Source organism: Portunus trituberculatus, chromosome 7 (assembly GCF_017591435.1).
Source record: "Portunus trituberculatus isolate SZX2019 chromosome 7, ASM1759143v1, whole genome shotgun sequence".
NCBI lineage: Eukaryota > Metazoa > Arthropoda > Malacostraca > Decapoda > Portunidae > Portunus > Portunus trituberculatus.
In genome coordinates, this window is record NC_059261.1 from 5,713,219 (window position 1) to 5,719,250 (window position 6,032).

The following is a 6,032-nucleotide window of genomic DNA, read 5'->3' on the forward strand; positions in this document are numbered from 1 at the left end:
ATTTTTGCTATCTGGTATTTCATGTTAAATAGTTCATTGTCTGGAAGACACACATTCGTTGTGCACGAGAGCACGCACCAAAGACAACTAATAACAACAGTGTCCTACACAGCTACGTGACCCTCACACATGCAGTGTTGTCACATGTGCTGCCTCAAATCTGTCTAGTCTCTTGAAAACTAATCAACAAGTGCCATACATCCAAAAGTTTTCTTATTATTGTATATTTTGTTATCAAAATAAAAAAAAGTAATAGTATATCGTCTAATAATAAGTTTTGAAGTGAAAGTTCCATTAAAATTTGGCATCACAATCCGGGATGGCAAGTCACACATTCAAAAACTATTGCTAGCCTTGTCAAACTATCACTAACCACAAAAACACCCTTGAAAACTCCAATAACTTCCACTAGACCCTGCTAACTTGTCACTACCAAACTATCACTACCCTCGTTAACCCCTTCAGTACCAGGGCACGTTTCCATCTTCATTCTGGTGACTATTTGGTGATTCTCTACAGCTTCAGAAACTCATGTGGGGATTAGAATAGTGAAGACAGTGACCATTAATCTTCTGACCTCCTAGACCCTTCCTGATGTCAATAAAATGGTCTAATCGTACACAAATCTCGAGTGAAAATGTGCCCCAGTATTGAAGTGATTAAACCAACATTTGCCTAGTTAAACTCTTAAAAACAACTTGAAAGACACCCTTGAACACCTTTGATAATAGTAATAATTTAGTAGTGGAGATAACACACTGAAAATATAATAAATAAACCTTAGAATAGACATCAAACAATAGCATGGCAAACGAACACACACACACACACACACACACACACGCACGTACACACACGCATCTTCCTCACTCTTCTCTCCTTTCATTTTCAATACATACCAGTCATGCGCTTGTCTGAGAGTTCCTCCACCTTTACCTCCACCTCTCCAGCCTCTACCTTTCCTTCACTAGCAGCCATGACGAAGATAAAGGCTTGTCTCTTCTCAGTACGGGGAAGGAAGCAAGAGTGACTGAGATAGACTGAGAAACAAAGCGCGAAGTGAAGCAGAGAGAGAACCCGCTACACTATCTCACCACTACTGTTTTCAAAGGCCACAGAGATTAACAGACGCGTTCTCAAGAGGGTTTCTCGTGTTAATGATGTAGAAATGGTCTTAATCTGTCACTCGAGTCATATAGGGAAGCTGGGAAGGCGGTGTGACTTTGACTAGAGCCTTTAAGTGTAGTGAAGGTTCAAAGTATAGGTGTCTTTCGGAATTGGGTTCACACGTAGCAGATTTTGAGAGGCAGAGGGAAGGGAAGTAGGTTAGTAACTATAAAGTGAATAAGTATAGCTGTAGATGAGTAAGGTTGGTAGACGTGTAGATAAGAAGATAGATAAAGAAGAGTAAGTTATAGAGATAGATGTGTAGATAGATAGATAAGAAGATAGATAAAAGATGAATAAAAACAACGATGAATAAATAAGATAGACGTGTAGATGGATAGATAAGAAGATAGATAAGGTGAATAAATATAGTGATAAATAAGTAATAGTGTAGATAATGTGTAGATAGATAAATAAATAGATAAAGACTGGAAGACATAACTAAACTATTTTGTTGTGTTTTTAATAACACCAACGATAAAAACAAGAAAAGAAATGAATCAATGAAAAATATGGAGAAAGAAAGGAGGAGGAAAAAAATACTCATGAATAAATAGAAAAGAATAACACCCACCACCACCACCACCACCACCACCACCACCACCACAACACACCTTTCATAATAATAGCACCAAACACACACACACACACACACACACCGGTAGCTCAGTGGTTAGAGCGCTGGCTTCACAAGCCAGAGGACCGGGGTTCGATTCCCCGGCCGGGTGGAGATATTTGGGTGTGTCTCCTTTGACGTGTAGCCCCTGTTCACTGTTCACTGTTCAGTGTTCAGTTCACCTAGCAGTGAGTAGGTATGGGATGTAAATCGAGGAGTTGTGACTTTGTTGTCCCGGTGTGTGGTGTGTGCCTGGTCTCAGGCCTATCCGAAGATCGGAAATAATGAGCTCTGAGCTCGTTCCGTAGGGTAACGTCTGGCTGTCTCGTCAGAGACTGCAGCAGATCAAACAGTGAAACACATGCACAAAACAGGTGTGGTACAGGTTTGTGTTTCGTACGAGTGTGGGAGTTAGAGAGGTCATCAACTTGTTTCTCGCAGGTGTGTGTGTTTGTGTGTGTGTGTGTGTGTGTGTGTGTGTGTGTGTATAATTCACCTCGGTCGTCTGCTGGTCACCCAGCCAGTCTTCCCCATTACGGAGCGAGGTCAGAGCTCATAGAGACATAGACTGATCTTCGGGTGGGACTGAGACCACAACACACTCCACACACCGGGACAGCGAGGCCACAACCCCTCCAGTTACATCCGGTACCTATTTACTGCTAGGTGAACACACCCCACACATTAACACCCAACCCCATTTGCCTCGCCGCTTACCGGGACTTGAACCCGGACCTCTCGATTGTAAGTCGAGCGTGCTAACCACTACACTACGCAGTGTGTATGTGTGTGTGTGTGTGTGTGTGTGTGTGTGTGTGTGTGTGTGTATTTATCTAGTTGTGGTTTTCCAGGGCCTGGGCTTTACGCTGGTGTGGCCCCGTCTCCATATCTACACTTATCCAATTTTTCTTTAAAGCTCTGCACACTCGTTGGTAACACCACTTCCTCACTCAAACTGTTCCACATCTCAACACATCTTTGCGGGAAACTATATTTTTTAACATCTCTCAGACATTTTCCCTTTCTCAGTTTCTTACAATACGATCTTGTGCTTCTAATGTCATATTCTTCTCTCGGGATTAGTTTCTCATTATCCACTTCATCCATTCCGTTAATCAATTTATAAACTTGTGTCAGATCCCCTCTCTCTCTTCTCTGTTCCAGGGTTGGTAGATCCATAGCCTTTAGTCTCTCCTCATATGTCATCCCTTTAAATTCTGGAACCATTCTTGTAGCCATTTTTTGTAGTCTCTCCAATTTCCTTATGTGTTTCTTTTTTATGAGGGGTCCACACTACTCCTGCATATTCCAATCTGGGTCTTATTTAGTACTTATCAATTTCTTCATCATTTCTTTGTCCATGTAGTGAAATGCTATTGTAACCGCCGTCCTGTGGCGGTTGTGATGATGATGAGGAGGAGGAGGAAAATGAGATCCTCACGTCGACGCAATCTGTATATTTGGTCGATACCTAGAAACAAAGTATGTATCTTAACAAAAGATTAGTCGAACAATAACACTCACGCCTCTCCAGTGGGAACGAGAGAGAGGTGAGCCCTTCTCTTGAATGAAGGTCGAACTCATTCTCCCTCATTCCTCACCATCCGAGACTGAGCATTTAAATGATAGCAGACAACTGATATACATTTAATACATACATATTACATATAAGCGCTCCGTCAGAATCTGTGTGCCGAAGGCGCCTTAACTCAGTATAATAAGCACTATTTCTGAACTGTAACGATAATTACTGCTATTTCAATGCACTTTCACTTACGTGTTAGTGGTCTGGGTGTCTTAGGAACGCAAACAGCGGTGAATATTCTCCACCAGATGAGAGGCTTTAAAGCACGTCCTCTCCTCTCGGACCTGAGGTGTATTCTCCTGTAGACACCACTGTGACACCCAGTCGGCCCCCTTTTACATGTCAACAGGTCACTCTCGCACAAGACGCCCTTCTTCCTTAGTCCATAGATCAGCACTTCTTAAATCTAAACATGTGTTTCGCTCTCCTCTTTCGCTCTCTCCCTCTCTCTCCCTCCCTCTCTGGTGTTGGCGGTAACAGCTAATCCAATATTCCTTAGCAAATTATATGTCTCTGAAAATTCTATCAATATGGCTTACCGATTGATTGTTTTCTTCCATCGTCACTCCTAAGTCCTATTCCTTTTTTACTTTTTCTAGTTCTACTCCATCTCCCATCTTATAGATTCCCACTGGTCGTCTTTCACTTTTTCCCATTTCCATGACATGGCTTTTGTCCACATTGAATTCCATCTCCCATTTTTTACTCCATTTCCAGATCTTGTTTAAGTCTTCCTGTAGTATTTCACAATCCTCTTCTTATTTAATGACTGCACAGTTTCGCATCGTCCGCAAACAGATTTACGTAGCTGTTCATTCCTTCTGGCATGTCGTTTATATAAATGAGAAAAAGTATTGGCGCCAATACTGACCCCTGTGGCACTCCACTGTCTACTGTTCTCCACTTGGACTTCATATCTTTAACTACCGTCCTTATTTCTCTCCCCTTCAAGCAATTTTCCATCCATTTATCACGAGCCAGATGTGTGTGTTTCACTGTTTGATCTGCTGCAGTCTCTGACAAGACAGCCAGACGTTACCCTACGGAACGAGCTCAGAGCTATTATTTCCGATCTTGGGCTAGGCCTGAGACCAGGCACACACCACACACCGGGACAACAAGGTCACAACTCCTCGATTTACATCCCGTACTTACTCACTGCTAGGTGAACACTCAACACTGAACACTGAACAGTGAACAGGGGCTACACGTCAAAGGAGATACACCCAAATATCTCCACCCGGCCGGGGAATCGAACCCCGGTCCTCTGGCTTGTGAAGCCAGCGCTCTAACCACTGAGCTACCGGGCCGTGTGTGTGTGTGTGTGTGTGTGTGTGTGTGTGACAAATAGCTCATGACACACACACACACACAACACAGAGAGAGAGAGAGAGAGAGAGAGAGAGAGAGAGAGAGAGAGAGATGATATGGGCGTGTTCTTTCTCTCACTTCTATTCAGTTCACCTCTCTAATGCAAAGTTAACCAGTATTTTTCTCTTCTTCTCTGCCTCCTCCTCCTCCTCCTCCTCCTCCTCCTCCTCCTCCTCCTCCTCCCTCTTTCTGCTTCCACGTTGGCCATGCACACACACACACACACACACACACACACACACACACACACACACACACACACATCTGGCTCGTGATAAATGTACATGTTATTCAGAACAATGAGAGAGAGAGAGAGAGAGAGAGAGAGAGAGAGAGAGAGAGAGAGAGAGAGAGAGAGAGAGAGAGAGAGAGAGTAAAAACTGCCACATCATTTTTGTCTACGTGTGAAGAGAGAGAGAGAGAGAGAGAGAGAGAGAGAGAGAGAGAGAGAGAGAGAGAGAGAGAGAGAGAGAGAGAGAGAGAGAAAGGAATGAAAGAAAATAATGATGAAAGGGGAGACAGATGAAAAAGAAGGAATAAAGGAAATGGAAAGATGATAAAAGGAAGACAAAGAAAAGGATAAAAGACGAACTGGAGAGAAAGAGAGAAAAGAAAAAGAATGAAATAAAAAGAGAAAAGAGGAAATGACAAGAGAGAGAGAGAGAGAGAGAGAGAGAGAGAGAGAGAGAGAGAGAGAGAGAGAGAGAGAGAGAGAGAGAGAGAGAGAGAGATAACACAAAGGAAAGAGAAAGAAACCCGTGATATATTAAAGAAAATGAAGAAGAGGAAGAGGAGGAGGAGGAGGAGGAGGAGGAGGAGGAGGAGGAGGAGGAGGAGGAGGAGGAGGAGGAGGAGAAGAAGAAGAAGAAGAAGAAGAAGAAGAAGAAGAAGAAGAAGAAGAAGAAGAAGAAGAAGAAGAAGAAGAAGAAGAAGAAGAAGAAGAAGAAGAAGAAAGAGGAAGAGGAAGAGGAAGAAGAAGAAGAAGAGGAAGATAATTACGAGAAAGAGAAAAAGAAAGACAAGAAAATAACAAAGAAATGAAGATGAAGATGATAATGAAGATCAGAGAGAGAGAGAGAGAGAGAGAGAGAGAGAGAGAGAGAGAGAGAGAGAGAGAGAGAGAACACGTGTGCGAGAAAGAGAACCAGAGAGACAAGGAGGGAAGGGAGGGAGAAAACAGGCTAACATGACGTGAGAGAGAGAGAGAGAGAGAGAGAGAGAGAGAGAGAGAGAGAGAGAGAGAGAGAGAGGGGGTGGATGGTGTCTGGGGGGGGTCTGACAATAAAAACAGCC

General features: G+C 43.1%; 1 protein-coding gene across 2 annotated transcripts in view; it reads right to left on the reverse strand.

Moving 5' to 3' along the window:
- LOC123519838 (protein argonaute-1-like) overlaps nt 1-1,081 on the reverse strand; it is an 18,305-nt gene extending 17,224 nt beyond the window's left edge. The window contains exon 1 of one of the 2 annotated variants that reach the window (XM_045281442.1): nt 900-1,081. The gene's annotated coding sequence lies outside the window, so the exon portion shown is untranslated. The remainder of the gene's footprint in view (nt 1-899) is intronic. The other variant, XM_045281449.1, reaches the window with a different exon arrangement.
- Nucleotides 1,082-6,032: the final 4,951 nt, after the last annotated feature.